Below are 16,726 nucleotides of genomic sequence, written 5' to 3' on the forward strand. Positions count from 1 at the left end.
TGAAGATGGATGGTTTCCTCATACAAAGAGATGGCAATGCTCCTGGGATGCATCCCTTTTCCAAGTCACTGCAGCACCAGCAAGGTTCAGGCACCATGAACCAACCAGTCAAGCAACCCTACATAGTGGCCACCCATTTGGAGAAAACCTAGGCTTGAATTTCAGGTGCTGTAAGACATGACAAGCAATGTCCTAGGCTGCCAGAGTTGCACCAAGAGTGACCTAGCACAGCAAGGAGTGACCAAAGACGTCTCTCACGGTTTTGGGCAGACAGCACAAGGACAGCAACATGGGCAGTTTGCATTTGGAAACTCTGGTCCTGCCACCAAGAACAGTGTCAAAGAACATGCTGAGTTACTGTGGAATTCAAGACTTCTGCTTTGTTGGGATCAAATAACCGGAACTGTGGAAATTTCATGTCTTTCAGCTGCCATCACCCCAAGATGGCTCACAACTGAGATCACAGCTGCTCCATGAAAGACAAAAAGCTGTTTCGCTTCCAACTGCAGGTGTGCAATTGAGGCACAGAAAAACCCAGAAATAAGGAAAGGAAGAACAACAAAATTGAAACTGGCATTATCACCTAATTTTATGTGTAAGTCACCCACTGACTGGCTGATTTTGAAGCTGTTAGATAAGTCTCTTAAAAATCTGCTTACTGCCAAAACAGGTAATCCAGGTCTCATTATTAAGAGGACAGCATGTACTTCCACAACAAATGCCCCTTTTTAATGCAAGGTCACCATCGTGGACCAGAGAAGAAAATTCTTGATGACATGAAATTTGGAGACTGTGCTGATTTACACTTGATGGTCCTGTAACCTTTGGACAAGCCTTTCCCCACTCTTCGGTGAACAAGACGACAATTTAGCGAGTACAAGCTTTCTACTGCTACGGAAGAGACGTCTGACAGCTCTATTAGCCTTGGCACATAAGGTCACAGGGAACACGTACCCATCACGACCTGGTGCTTCAGGAGAGACCAACAGTGCAAAACAAAGGGAAGGATTCAGGAATGCCAGCCAGCCCATTCTGAGGTGGGTATTTACGAGGACTATAGTTTTCTCTCACTGCTTTTTCATTACAAGACTTCATATATATATATTTCAGAGTCTCCTGCTGAGAACACAGCTAAGCTTCCAACATTAAACCTTCCATAAAACAGAGTTACAACACAAGGCTAGTGACAAATGATGGTATCAGAAACCTGCAGTACTGGTGGTGTCAGGGTTTTGTAGAGCAATGAACAAAGATGTAGGGAGTAAAATAAAAGTATCTTCTTTTCCCAACTTGTAAGTTTTATTTCTGGAACTTTAAAACCTGAAACACTCGTTAGAGTTCCTTTTCCAGGCATGCAGATAGCCCTGTGTCTTGATACTTCTGTATACAAGAACGGCTTTAAACTGTAATACATTTGGTTTCAGTCAACATGGGTTCTAGTGTTCAATTTATTCCTCACAACACATGCATTAAAGCTTATTACCATTGATAAAGTCTCATCTTGTACACCTCAGGGCACTGCTTCGAAAATTGTCATGGTGAAATTCAGCAGTGTCATGCAGCATAACACGATAACACCAAGGTGATGTATTGGTGATGCAGAGACAACAATGTCACAATTTCTGATTCTGACCTCACAACTCTGAACAAAGCTGTAAACACTGCAGTTCAGAGTGGGACAAAAAAAAACAAAAAACAAAAAAAAACAAAAAAAACCCAACCCACAATATCCATAAAATCTTATGTAAAACATGTCTCACTTCTTTCATCGGCTTTCCACAGTTGAATATTTAATAAAAAAGCCAAATGTTCCAAGATCCAAACCACTGAGTAACTTCAATATAAGAAAAATTGATAGAAAACATAACAAAATAGAATCAGCGGGTGCATTATACACTTGGGAAGAGTCAGAGGTTTTGCAGACAGCAGTCGCGCAACGACAAATCTGTTCGACTTCCCTGAAGCAGTTACCAAGCCCATGAGTAAGGTGACATGGTAGGCATGGAGATGCATGTAGCTGCTCCCAGACCCTTCATCAAAGAGCCTCAAAGAATCTTAAAAAGAGCCTTAAAGAAAAGGCAGGCTATGGTGAGATAGAAAGTGAGCTGATCTTAAGGATCAAAAACTAGCAAAAAAAAAAAAAAAAAAAAACAAACCAGAAATAAAGGGAAAGGGAAGAATAAAGAAACATTTGTCACGATGATGGGAGGCTGTTAACGCCTCATCTCATCATTTGTGCTGAGACCTGTGCTAGCCCACACATCCATTACTGGTCTAAGAAGGGGAGAAGGAGGTAATGAAGTGCCAAACTTCACTGATAAAACAGAATGATTAAGAGTAGGCAAAATTGTAACTGACGTGAAAGCTGCAGAAGAGTCTCAAGACACTGTGATTGGGCAGCAAAATGACAGAGTAAATTAAATGTTAATAAATGCAAAATATTGCACTGGAAAAAAAGGAGTATGACTGTCCACATAGACTGACAGGCTCTGAATTAACAGTTCTAATGCAGAAGAGAGATGTAGTCATTACAGGCAGTTTTCTGGAAACATCAGCTCAGCAGCAACCAAAAAAAGGCAAATCATTTCAGAACTTTTCAGGAAATATAGACTGAAATACAAAATACCATGACAAAATAAAATAAACTAATGATTTATCTGTGTCTTAAAAATGCCTGCAGGTTATCCCTTCTTTAAAAGAAAACATACAAAGAAGTGTAACTGTGATGGATGAGGAGAGCAAAATTATTTCTATACAGCCTTACATGTTAAGAAAGCATCAGATGTAGAAATACATTGGGGACTCTATAGACCGAAGAAGAGTCAAACCACCAGGACTGATACGTATCAGGGACAGGATGCTGAGCTATGCGAGTCTTTCGTCTGACCACCCGAGTTGTTGTTACTTTCTTGTGAGGACAAGAAATAAGGACAATTTCTACTTTTTTGTGAAGTGTTAGTAGGATAAGCCAGAGCATGTTTAGATAAACTGTATTAATTGGGCTGAGATTTGTAAGAGACACTTCTCATTTCCACCTGCCCTGGAACCAAAGATATTTAAAAAGTAGGTAACCATTTGGCTCACAATGTCCCATAAAATTTTACCTTTGGTCTTATTAGGGCAGTAAATGGGAAATATTCTATAAGGCTTGAAATTATGGAGTAGATCAGACCCAAGTTGCCTCATAAGTTAGAAAAGAAAAAACCCTCCAGAGTCCCCTCTGCCATCTCCCATCCCAAAAGGGCAGGTTCACATTTGGCCTGACACTGTATTTTCTATTTCCATCTGAAAAGCTGCACCTTCTATTTTTTTCTCTCCACAGGCTGCGAGAAAGGCACGAATACAGCTAATGGCTTTCTACAAAATGCTAGTGCAAGCTCTGTGAACAAAGCTGCAAAATAATTCAGCTACTCGGGACCAATGTGTAAGCACAAAACTGAGCTACGCCCTGTAAGGGCTATGATTCTTCTTTGGTCTTACTGAGACGAAATAAAAAGTAGTCAGGTTAAATAAGGTATAATTCTTGCTCTAAAGTTTATTTTGGATTCACTTCTTTGAGAAGTCATGTATACTGAAAGACAAAACTTGAAAGCTGGAATATCTGTAAACTTGATAATGTAAAACTGCCAAAATTCAGGGTTACTGTTTTACCTGAGCATGACAGCAAAAACAGTAAATTTTATCCTCCTTCAGACAGAGAGCATAAGGTAGAAAATCCATTTACATCCCATTTATATCCATAAAATAAGCAGCAAGAGGAGCAAGCCTGCCCATGCTGACACTCCAAAAAAAAAAGTTTATGCTTTCTATATTTGTAATTCAAATTATATATATAAACAGAGGGATTTACAGGTTATTTTTTAAGTCATGGAAAGGCTCTCATACTCCACACCACGGCGATGCATTTTGTACACGTACATGGACAACCCTCAGTATGGCTGAGCCTTCACTCCCCAGCTCCACTCTTCAGATCCCACACTTGCAACAGTCGGGAAGTCAGACTAAAAGCTGGGGCTTGCTGCAATGTACAGCTCTGAAAGACTTCAAAAAGTTACTGAAGCAAGACAAACCACACAAGATTCTTCTGTAAGAAGTCAGGGTAGCAGCAGTCCAATGGCTCAAACCAGCTCTCCTTTAATTAGCTATTTGCTATGTATGAGGGAGGCTGCGGGAAGTGCCCAGCGCCGCATCCTCGTTTGCGCTTTGCTGTGATCCATCCAGCGGCAACTCAGTCCTGAGCGAAACAGAGCTCATTATCCAGCAGAGATGAACTCTCCTCGGGAGAGAGGTGTTTCTCCTGCTGTTAATAGCATCAGCTCGATACGATCGCTCCCACCGCCTGCCCCAGGCAGAGCACAGCTGATCCGTGCAGGCGATACAGGCGGTCCGTGCGCCAGGAAGGACCTGGCAGAGCCAGACTGGAAGCAGGGATGGAGACTGATCGCTAACAGGAATGGAAACGCAGAGTCTTCACAACCAGTTTGCACGGCAGGTAAGAATTTGAAAGCAAACTCAGTGCTGGCTCTGGTTTGAATTTGTTTTTACGAGCCAGGGCAGAAGACTGGAGAGCTGACTTTCCTTCCTGGCACCTCCAGACGATGCTCTTTTTCTCAGTAGCACACTCCGCATTTGCCAGTTGGGCACAATTCCCTGTCTAAAAGAGGGCTGGGACCCTTTTCATCATCCTCTGCAGACTTCTGGCTCATGCTTTACATGAACACTTCCATCTATGCAGACAATGTCCAGTGCAGGGCCGGGTCACGCCTCTGATCAAGCAAGGGAGCGTGTTTGGAGCCCCGCTCCACTCAAACCGCCTCTCGCTGCCAGGGCCAGTACCTTAAGGCGCTCTGCCTACTAAAAGGCCTCAGTAAATGGCACCTCAGTGACCTAAATGGTGTAAGAGCACTGACACTCCCTGTTCCTGAAGAACACAGCCCTGAAGCCCACCAGATCACCAGCTGGGCCGGTGGCAGACTGGGAACCAGTTGGGTCTCCAAAATACTGCCTTACTCAATCCAATTGCAAGAACTTCCCACCACTTTTTTCCCCTTCATGCTTATCATCTTGCTTTTATCTGGCAGCATTTTAACAGCTGTTTTCTTATCACATTAAACTGACATCCCTGACAAAAACCAAATTTCTAATTCTGGATTTCCGCACAGTACGCTACAGGGGAGCAAATCTCTGCTGAACCATACTGTCTATTTGCCCAAGCACAGATTTTACTCCTTAACCAAATACCTTTCACACCCTCAAAAAATATCAAATAAAAAAAAATTTAAAAAAAACCCCAAAAACCAAAACCTCAGTGAAAATCTTTTGCTCAAACTTTCCCCCAAAAAACAGCAGGCCAGCCCTCCAGCCAGTGGCACAGCTGGCACAGTGCCGGGGAAGTCAACGGAGCTACCCTGATTTCCAGCAGTTAAAGATCTGGCCTGGAGATGAGTCATGTGGATTACGTGCTGCTTGAATTTCAACTAAGTTAAGGGTTTGGTTTTGTTTTCTTCATTTTGTTTATCTCTGGATGTGCTGGAAAGCTTCAGTCACTCAAGGCCTACTCCAGCATTTTCTTCCTAAATATTCAGGAAAGCTCCTGAATATTTAGGAAGCACTTAGACCTACGAGATTTTTCAGGCATGCTGCTTCTTGGATTTGGACAAATATTTTCTATAACAACCACTTACTCTGCCATCTGAAATACTCTGTTAACCTCCAGATTGAGGCAGCTACTTTTGATCAAGAGGTGAAAAATCACAGCTTTGCTCTGAGCTTTAAAATGAGAAGAATTCCAGCAGCCAGGGATGCTTTGGGACTCCTTTCCCCTCAGTCAGAGCGGTTTTTGGGTGCCTTGTGTGATATGGTCTGTTCTCCCTCTGCTGAGCAATCCAAGCACTACAGAGAATAACAGAGCTGCCTGCAGCAAGAGGTCCTTCACTCGTGTCAGTATCGCAAGGAAATAAACTTTATTTCTCAGGCTAACACCAGGAAAAAAAAAAAGAAAAACGGGCTCTTCTGCATTCACAGTGGTTCTCCAACACCCAACCTGACAAACCCTACCATTCCCTCGGGACCAAGACAGGCAGCAATGGCAATATTACCATAACCCAGTACCACCAGTTTACCACTTTACAAGGCACTAGATTCAGGGAGCTTTCTGTGCAACACCAGATTCCTAAAACCATCATTACATTTTAAAAGAAAAATAATAAAACTCCAGTGTCCATATCAGATTATCTGGCTAAACTGAGTGACAATGCTGAAATTTTACAGTTTTCACTTGGTGAAGTTTTTTACCAGTATTCTCCCTTGCTAGGCACAGGAGCTGATTATCACCCTGGCGCTCCGTCTTTAGAGAAAAGCAAGATCTCCCATTTCTCAAAGGCAAAAAAAAAAAAAAAATCCACAAAAAAAAAAACCAACCCACAACATGATGTCCATTTTCACTAGTTCTACTCAAATTCAACAGAACAGCAGCTAAAAATGTCAGCAATCAAGGGAGGAAAAAAAAAAAAGAAAAGAAAGAAAGAAAAAGCTTGACACCAGAATGGCAAGATTTCAAGCATGACCCACAGTGCCTGGTAATGTCAATGGGATCCTTCTGAAGTATTTCCAGACGAGTCAGATACAAGCCAGGTGAGCTGTTACTGAGCACAGCTGACGAGGTGGAGGGGAAGAAAGCACAGAATTCCCAGGGAAAATGCACAGATACATGAGTCATACTCATACCAGCCCTTGCTTGGTAGGCTGGGAAGAGCATTCATTTGTTTCTTCTCAATATTTAGCCTCAAATTGAAAAAAATACCAGCTTTCCAATATGATCCATCTTAAACCCAGGGAGAGAGGGGGGATGTTAAAAGTATTTAAGACCTAAGATCTCTCAAGGTTATTTAAGACGACATTGCAAAATTCTTTACCGTGTTTAGTAACTTACTGCCGCCCAAAAAAGTTAACAATATGTTTTCAAACTACTCCAGACATATTCAGCAAAAAATCTTTTATTAAAATCAATGAGAGACAAGCTGTTAGCTGCACGTTGTGCTGGAGAGCCGCAGGTGAAATGCAGGAACTTCCTATACTTTCACTCCAGATGCAAAAACTCAAACATTTTCAGTTACTTCATAAATCAAAGTTTGTCATTAAGCTACACCTAAAGTGCTATCTTGCCAAAGCCTCTGGAAAAGCATTGAGGTAGCTGTTAACTATTTTTTTGACAAACATTCAGGAAACCTTTCCCAGCTGAGGAACCGTGGGCTACCACAAACCCTGCCTTCGTTAGGGTCCCGGGGACTGATGGTATCGAGGCGTATCTGCTGCCAGCCAGAGACAAGCGGACTCAGAGAGCAAATTGCATGTGAGCTTTTAGGCTGAGATACTTTCCACTTCAAACACACCTAAGGGACTTGATGTAAACTGATAACAGAGCCTGGGATTCTCACAAATGAAATAAAAGCGGGAGTAGACAAAGGAAAAAGTTAATTTTTCACCTAGAGAACCGCAGTGTTAGAAGATTGCCCTGAAGGTTTTAATCAATGCAAGTGAATCTTTTATATTTTTCTCCACTACTCCCAAAATAAGTCAGTAAGACGCCAGCACTTTCTCAACATAGAGCAACCATTTCCCAGCAAGCGCAAGCTCAAGTCTTTATCAAAAGAACTAAAGAAATGCATTAAGATTTCAAAGAAAAATAGTGAGCAAGGAATCAGAAGCAGTAGGATAACCTTATGAGGCATAGTAGATTTTCAAAAAAAAAAACCTTTTACTTCTTTTATTCTTGAGGACGATTAGAAGCAAATGAAGACTAGTCTAACCAGACATTGCTGGTGCACAAAAATACCTGCAGCTACTCTGGCCCTTGAGAACAGCAAAACATTTGAAAAATGCACACCACTATCTGAAGGCATTTCCCGATCCAGAGCCTCCTCTCCTGCGAGGGAAAACACACCTACTTGTCCATCTGCTTCATCACAGATAGTATCAAGCTCCTCACGCATTCAAGCAACTTCTGTTGCACCCACCTAATAACCCGTCACCTGGAGGATGTGTGCCTGCATCCACGTCACCTTAAATAAAGAGCAACAGATCTCATTACGTAACACACTTCTGTGTAATTATAAACACCTGAATAAATGGCCCTGCCTATCTGAAGGTTTACACACAGGCTTCTCTCAGGTGAAATGTAGGCAAGGAGCTTTCTCAAATCATGAATCAATTTACAATCCCGCCTTCAGCTGGAGCCTGGGTAACCTGTTTCTCCAAGCCCTAAAAAAAAAAAAAAAAGTCTCTCCTTATTTTCCTCTTTGTAATACTCAGTTTGAATGCACAAAAGAACCGTAACTTCTTAAATTTTAAAATTTTTAAGCAAAATTAGCTATTCTAAGTTACTTGCAAAAGCAAAGAAGTGCAAATGAAAAACATCAGGAGCGTATGATCCATGATTCTTCAAATAAAGCATCAGAAGTTTCCAGAAAGCACAATAAGGATAAACTTAACACCCTCAGTGCACTCCAAGACAAGAATTTCAAGGACTTCAAGGGGCAAAGACAATGGTAATTTTTCAGTCACAACCAGAATATTACAACAGCTGTACCCTATGCTCACTGAAGGATTTAGAAGCCAAGTTCACACACTGTTTTACTGAGAGGTGAGGCTCTGAAAAGATCTTTTACTATAAGGAATCTTGTTTGGTTTGTTTCAAAATGATTACTGTTATTTTTTCATTTATCAGTACAATATTTTCCTCAAACTAGCATTCAAAATGTAGCTCTTCCTCACAGGAAAAAAAAAAAAAAAATTAGTTTGAAATACAGGAGGGGATTCTCAAGAGGTATACATCAACATCAGAAGTCAATGGAGTTACGTTCATTTAAGCCAAATGACGCATAACCAAGATTTCTCTCCTTTAAGATGAAGCTGGGACAATGACGGTCACTTACAGCAGGTGCTGCTCCTCACAGCACAGGGGACAAGAGCTCGTTCCTGTGCCAGTGTAATGTCCCACAGCAAATCCAGCTGTTAGCAGCAGCAGCGCTCAGCTCGGCACAGGAACACAGTAACGTCACTCCCCGACCTGTTCTGCCCAGCACACAACTGCGAGTTGTTCATTTCTCTTCTCAATGAGACACTATTCAAGTGTTGATTTAATGGTTCATTTATCAACCTCTCTGAATATTAAGCAATTCATTCTGACTTAATTTGGACAATTCAATTTCACCCATCCTTTCTCCCCTTGAAAAATGTGAACTGCTGTCTAGGGAGAAGCTGGTTTAAAAGTTGACTTCACAGGAAATACTTGGATCCATGGGCTTTACACTCTTTCACAGTTGGATAAATATTTGTATTTGGCTTTTTTTTTTCACCTGTTTGTTATGATACCTGAAATTGACAATGCCAAAGCAAAGACACCTCAGCCAACATGCTTAACGCTGCAGACCAAGATGCATCTTCTGCAGTACTAGCTGCTCCCTAAGAAGACCACCAGAAAATCCAGTGCGCTGTCAGTACAACCAACAAGCCTGTGAGATTCTGTAACGCTTAGGGGAAGGAGCTTCTTTCTCATAAAAAATCCATTACTTTTCTTAGAAAGTTTTTGTTACCGGACACATTTTTTCCCACCAGTAAAAAAAAATAACAATAATAACAACCAGTGCAGGATACACTTGCGCTCCAGCCTTTCGTGTGAGCAGCACCTGGTACCCACACGTTCGCCTCTCGAAAAGCTTCCCACACCGAAGCCCCAGCCCCGCTGGGGAGCGGGGGCTCAGTTCGGCCGGCCCCAGCCCTGACCCCCGCAGCCTCTCCCGGTCCCGCAGCAGCCACCGCACCTGTTGGTCTCCCCGGCCCGGGTATCCCAGCCGCATCCCTCGCCCAGCCGGGCGCTCCCACAGCTTTTTTTTTTTTTTCGCCAGATTTCACCCAGATTTGAGCCCGTTTTCACCCGCCGAACCCGCACGCTTTTATGGATTCAGCCCATCAGCCCCGGCTGGCCCCGCGCAGCCCCCGGTCACTTCCAAAAGTCCCTTCCCCTCGACCACGGGAGCGTCGCCCCTCGCTCCAGACACCGCACATCCTCCCGCCCCAAATCTCAGCCGAGCCTCCCGGAGGACCGAGCAGCATCCTCCCGCCGCAAAGAGCCACTTTCCCCTCCTCCCGGGAACGCGAACAAGGAGCCCCGGGGGCTGCACCGGAAGGGTGTGCGGCTCCGGCCAGACCCCGCAACTCCACCAAGTCCGACAGCGGGGCCGGGGCGGGGCACTCACCTGGGCGGCGGGGCTCCTCAGGAGATCATCCCGGCCCAGGGTGGGGTTGGCGGGGGGGAGGGCGGGGGCCGGCGGCGGAGCGGCTCCTCCGGCAGCGGGAGCGCGGCGCTGCCTCACGCCGCGGCGCTCAGCCGCGCCGCCTCCCGCACGCGGCCGCGGCGCCCCGGCCCCGGCGGGCGGTGGGGGAGTTGCGGGGGGGCGGGCCCGGGCCCGGCGCGGGCGGGGGAGTTGCGGGGGGGGCGGGCCCGGACCCGGCTGTGCCCGCCCCGCCCCGCCCGCGCCTCCGCCGGCATCGGCTGCACAGAGCGGGAGCGCCTCTGCTCGCTACGCGTCTTTCCCATCCCGTCTCCCTTCCCCTGCCTTTTTATTTCTCTTTTCTTTCACCTCACTTTTCTCCTTTATCCATATTTTCACCCCGCTTTTCCCCATCCCCTCCCATTTTCCCATTCCTTCCCATTTTCCCATCCCCCTTTTTCCTGCTCCTCTTTTCCCACCACCTTCACCCCCCCCCCCCCCATTTCTTCTCCCTTCCTCCTTTTTTTTTTAAATTCTTTTCCTCCTTCTTTCCCCCATCCCTCTCCCTATCGAAGCCTTTTAGCAAAGGAGACTGTGGCCAGCAGCCAAGTGGCCTCTTTCTCCGAGAAGATGGCCAGGGGCTGGCGGGAGGGGGCAAACAGGCCACAGCACCCACCACGTCCAGCACACACACTCCGTGTATCCCCCTGGGACCTGACCAGACCCAATCCGGGCACGGCTGGCACAGGAGGGCACTTCCACAGCCATCCCTCCCTGCCGCCCATGGGAGGGTTAAGATAAGCCACTGCAGTTTTTTTGAAAGGATCCACCAAAAATCAAGAAAGCAAGGTTTAGTGTTCATTTAATTCCAAGCAGTCCACCCTGCCTCGGGCTGCACTGGAATACCCTCCGCGTCCCAGCCCTTTGGTCCAGCTGGTCCCCCAGTGCCCAACCTGCACAGCATCACAGAGGCAGCAGACACTTGGCTACCCAGCACGGGGTACAAAGGCTTCAGTAGCAACACGGCTCGTTTTCCCTTCGAGCTTCATGTGTTGGAGGTGGGGTTAGTGGAAACAGTCTTTTCTACCTTAAAAAATTGCTTGTTTTGCCACTGTATGCAAATGCTTTGGTTTTACCAGATGGCAATTAATTCTTTCCTTCCCTGTTTTGTTCTGGAGCTAAGGATCAAGGTAGAAAAATGAAATAGTTTCCAATAAACTCAAGTAGCTGCCAACTGCCGTTTGCCAGGACAGGTTTAATTGTATTCACAGAGAACTTTTCCATCACTTGCTGCTCTTCCTTCCTCTCTGTGAGCCCAGCCCCCTCACTTTCTTTAAAATTCCAATAAAATGCCAGGTTTTGGTTCATCGGAGGTCTGTAAAATCAGTACCCAACTGAATTACATGAAGTAGGGTATACAGTTAAAAACCAAAACCTCAGCTGAAGATATTATCCTCTTCCACATTTCCTTCCCTCTCTCCAGATTAAGGACTCTTTTTTTTTCTTTTTTTTTTCTTCTTTTCTGAGGAAGAGAAATCATCACTGATGAACCCTGTAACAACTTAAACAGAAGTACGGGTACATGAATCAGAGGGATTGCTTCTTGAGTGGTTACCACTAGACTATGAAGTTAATCACTGTCAGAATAGAAATTGGATTCTTCCAAAAGTTTATCAGGAGTTGGTTGAGGTCTTCTACTTTGTGACCCACTGAGTTGCCACCGTGCTGCTGAACCTCACTGTCACTACAACAGCACCAGATAAAATTAAATTAAGTATAAAAAATCCTGATTAACTAGAAAGAAGTTGCCTTTTTCCATCTCAGTGTCACACAGTTTGAAGCCCTAGTGAAGTTGTTCTCTTGCCCATCTAAAAAGCTTGCAAACGACAGCGAGCGATTTTGAACAGCGCATGGAAAGTGCACGAAGGTCCTGCCCTACACACACACCTCTGTACAGGCACTCCTCTACGTCTTGTAGGTTATATGGAGAACTTCTGTGTTCATCTCATCTCCAACTATGAGAAAAGTGAAAAGTACTGAATAAATTTGACAGATGAAAAGAAAATAAAAGCCTATCAGCAAAACTGGGAAGTATCAAGCACCATAAATTTCATCAAGTCAGGCCAGCAACAAATTTGACCTATGGCTCTTCATTTTCTTTAGGGTTATTCTTTTTATTTTAAATTCTTCCCTCCTGCAAATTTATTACAGTTGTTGTCCTTCATTTGCACTGATTTGCACTGTGCACTGGATCCAGTTGGCCAGCAATGGCAGGGAATGCTAATTCCATTCAGTTACTAGAAAAAAAGCAATAAAAGCAAATATGTTTCCCTAAGGCCCCAACCCAGAGTGATGAAAAATCCAGACCAACAAACATGTTTTGTTAAAATCAGTCTTGAATGTCATCTCTTTTCCCACAGATAAATAAAAGTAGGAAAAGAGTATACCAGACAAACTGAAATATAAATGATGGATCCTCCCCAGCTCTCGTAATTGCATCCCAAATATATCCCCAAGCTGGGGAATGAGTGACAGTCTCCACCCCAGAACTGGGCAAGCCCTCATCACATTTCAGATGGGCCATGAACACACAAATGCCGTGCAGCCTTAGCTAAGATTATTTAAAGTTATGAGGTCAGTGACAGCAGCAGCTGCTGCTCCTGACCTCCAGGGAATCACGGCTCTGGATCACGCAAACACTTGTTCTCCCATTTCTCACTGGGATTTACTGGGATGTGAGTTGCTCTTCAAGCTGCTGCAATGGCTTCCCAGTGCTGTACTGACCACAGGCAGGAGCGCGCTGCAGCAGCAGAGGGAAAGGCAGTGCAGGCAAAAATAAAGTAACTTTTCCCGTTAGAGATGACTCTACTTATTTTCCCTGCCTTTAGAAATAAACAATTGCTGCTCAGGTTTGCCAGCACCCAGCACTCAAAAACTGCGTGTGAGAGACTCAGAAATAGGATGATTGTCTGTAAAACAGTCTGATGTTGGGAAAAAAAAAAAAAGCCTCTTTTTATTTGCGTTGTGATTACTAAGTCTGCAGGGATCCTTTTTTTTCCAGGCTTTTTCCTCAGTTTGCGAGGACCAGAGATCCACTCTTTTTTTTTTTTTCATTCTTTTTTTTTTTTTTTAATGAATGCTGGGATTCTAACGTAATCAACTAATTCCAGGAGCTGAGGCTTCGAGATAAAAAAAAAAGTATACCGTGTCGCAAAGCTCACAATGCAATCTCATTGCATTGGCAGCCGTTCACTCGGCTCTGGAAATAATAAAGTGGGAGACCGAAATGACAAACAAACCAGAGATCCAAACCGAGGTACCACCAGGGAATGCAAAGCAGATGGCCAGCTAAAGAAGACGCGCCCAAAGAATGGCTGTGGTCTTTGCAATAAGATTACTGACAGCCTCCACCACGGTGGCCTCCTTCCTATGAGCTTGCCTGGCATGGTTTGCATCTTGATGTCCTTGTCATGAATTATTATTAAGAGGAGTAAACCAGCTAGAGAGTCCTCTCAGTTGCAAACCATTTGTGCACCCTTTTGTGGCAACTAGAGAGATGCAAGAGCATTGGAGAGCCGACGCAGGGGTCAGGAACAACTCTACATTTCCATGCCATCTTGGCTTACTTCACCTATCACATTTAGCTATCACAAAGGTAACAGTGGTGTGTGCTTTCAGGAAGAATTGATCATTCAGCATGCTTCTATTAAAATGTCTGTTTTGTTTCAATATGCTATAATATTATTTTGTCAAGAGAATTTAGCTAAAAGTTGCAAAATTAAGTCTGTGCTAAACAGGAGTCGGCACAATGGAAATTAGATTTTGGGACTGCCCATAAATATGCAAGTGTGAGCATATGAAATCACATGTAGCAATTCATTTTCAGAAAGAGGAAAAAATCCTAAATTACATTGTCTTCTGTCATATCCAGTTTGCTCGGCAGAGGAAAACACACGAGTATCAAGTGTGACCATTTGAACTAAGCAGTGTGGTAAAACGCCCTGCAGAGCTCCTTCAGGACTGATCCTTTCTGCTTACCCTAATCAATACATTGGTTTATTGGAGAAGAAAACAATTATTGTGGAGCAGGTTTCAGACTGCCAACCCCAGCAGATTCTCTGTGCTGCCAAATAGGATTGCTCTTTAGTTTATGTCCATCCCTAGCACTTAGCAAAGCTGCCCTGTCTTCTTGTGCTTCTATGTCATTTTCTTAAATTTTCACTCTTTTTACCAGTCTAGAAATGTGATGTTTACCACTGACTAAAACCTACGTGCTCTCTCCTCTGTGGCCATTCACAGGCATCGGGATTTTGAACTTTGGACTCGACAGGAAAAGTTTTTCTGCAAGCACCTGGAGCTAAATCCTACCCACCATATTTGTGGGTGTTACTCCATTACCTGCCAGTTTGAAATAAGCAGGATTTAATCATTTGGGCATGACAGTGAATTACAGCCCCCCGTGAATGGATACAGCACTCCTGTCCCCCTCTCCCAGCCCGTCTGCTCAGAGGCTGGTGCATCACTGGAGCGCAGCCAGGCAGCCACAGAAATGCACTGAGTGGATAAGGTCTTCCTTCCCTATCAGGCAATAAAGATAATTACACAGGCCAGCATATAGTAATTTGGGTTCAGTCCTTTTCCCACTCAAATTAACATTGGTTTTGCCATTGACGCTGATGTTAGCAGAAGCTGGCCCAACATCAGGGAGCTAAAATCAGATTGCTTCTGCCATTGGCTGGTCCCCTCCATTTCCCCCATGCTTACTGGCCCAGCTGGGAATTGGTACCAATTCCAGGAACAGCCCAGTAACTAAGCCTTGCTGCTGATGGGCTCCCAGCACCTACTGCAGGAGCTCAGGCAGCAGGACCTCCGCGATGGCCACAGTCGCACCATCTCTATCCCGACAGCACCGCAGCTGGGCCCCGGGCCTGCTCACCCCTCAGGAACTCATTTGCCAAAACCAGCCCTAAACAAGGGCAGAGAAGGAGACAACGCATGGAAAATCCTTATCCACCAGGGCTGGGAGTCAGGGGACAGCTGTTTCCCAGGATGGTGCTCACGCGAGTGTGCGACACACACCGCTGTCCTCAGCGATGCCTGGTGCAGGGCTGTCGGATTTTTACCCTCTTTTCACAAAGCAGAAGTCGCTTGTCATCAATATCGGCGATGCCACGCGAAAAATCAGAGGAAATCCATCACAGCCCGTGAGGTTATTCTGGTGTAACGAGCAGCCCTTGTAGTTCATTTTTCAGAAGTGAGACTCAGCCCTTACGTCTCCATTTCTGCGCTGCACAAAGCCACGGAGGTGGTGGCTCAACGCAAGGCTTGTGGGGCTTTTCTGCAGTCCAGCAACACGCCATCTCCCTGCATACGTGCAGATGTGGATGCATGTGGATACACACACACACACACATATATATAATTTTTTTTTCCTCTGAAACAGTATTTTTTCTTTTAGGCAGTAGTCTGCATATCAGTATCTGAGTATATATACACAGGCATTTACCAGCAAGGCTGAAAAGACCCCTCAGCCACACTTCCATGGGGGGCACGTAGCACCCTGGTTTGCACATATCTCAGAAATACAAATTGTTCCTCACTTTTCATATTCTGCTGCTACAGTAACTTCGCAGACAACTTTGCTTACTGGACTGGTATCGTGGTGGCTGTAACTACCAGCAATAGCTTGCCTGCTACTCGGAGCAGAGTCACATGCTGTGATTGCTCATATGCTGTTCAGATTCTCTAACAGCTGAGAGAGGAAAAAAAGAGAGAATAAAAAGAGGCAACTATAACTAAATAAGACACATTCCTCTGTTGTCTCTGCCTCAGCTGCGAAGGCTCTGTTACACTGATTTCCTTTAACTGGTCAGTCCCCACCCTGTTTCCACAAACACGGAGAGCAACTGTTTATAATTACAAACTCCCAGCCCTGCGCCAGATAATATTTGCTGATCAACTGCCAAGGCAAGCTTCGCACAGGAAAAAAAAAAAAAGGAATTGCAGATGAAACAGATCAGCTCTGATTCTTACCTTCAGAAGCAGACTTCGTTCAAAGCCCACAAATACTTTTACTTCGCTGGAAATCTCTGAACTATTTTTAGCATCCCTCGGGGATGCCATATAGGGAGAGCAGAGGCAGCCCTCTCCTATCGTTGCTGATCTGCCTAACATAACAGCAGGACACCTGCTGCTGGTGAGTCATGTTTTGTGTGAAGGGAATGGTACATATATATAGACAAAACGTAAAGACAAGTGCTTATTTCCCTCTATGTGTCTTCCTGTTACTCTAAGCAAATTAAATCAGTGCAAAGAAGACAGAAGACAAATACACAGGAAAACTCACATTCTCTTCAGACCAGAAGCTCTAAGATAGGTATAGCAAAAGTGTGTTTGTTTATATTTGTGGCATGCACACCTGTGTGTATACATATATCTGCACTTTTACATATCAC

General features: G+C 44.6%; 1 protein-coding gene across 5 annotated transcripts in view; it reads right to left on the reverse strand.

Moving 5' to 3' along the window:
* Positions 1-16,336, reverse strand: part of SGCD (sarcoglycan delta) — a 335,023-nt gene extending 318,687 nt beyond the window's left edge. The window contains exons 1-3 of one of the 5 annotated variants that reach the window (XM_086758689.1): positions 16,305-16,336; positions 15,395-15,635; positions 11,707-11,832 (exon numbers count right to left, since the gene is read on the reverse strand). The gene's annotated coding sequence lies outside the window, so the exon portion shown is untranslated. Of the gene's footprint in view, positions 1-10,256; positions 10,368-11,706; positions 12,265-15,394; positions 15,636-16,304 lie in introns of those variants that run through there. The other 4 variants (XM_086758690.1, XM_086758691.1, XM_086758695.1 and 1 more) reach the window with 4 other exon arrangements.
* Between the last annotated feature and the right edge of the window lie 390 nt (positions 16,337-16,726).

This window comes from Chlamydotis macqueenii, chromosome 14 (genome assembly GCF_036417535.1).
Source record: "Chlamydotis macqueenii isolate bChlMac1 chromosome 14, bChlMac1.mat, whole genome shotgun sequence".
NCBI lineage: Eukaryota > Metazoa > Chordata > Aves > Otidiformes > Otididae > Chlamydotis > Chlamydotis macqueenii.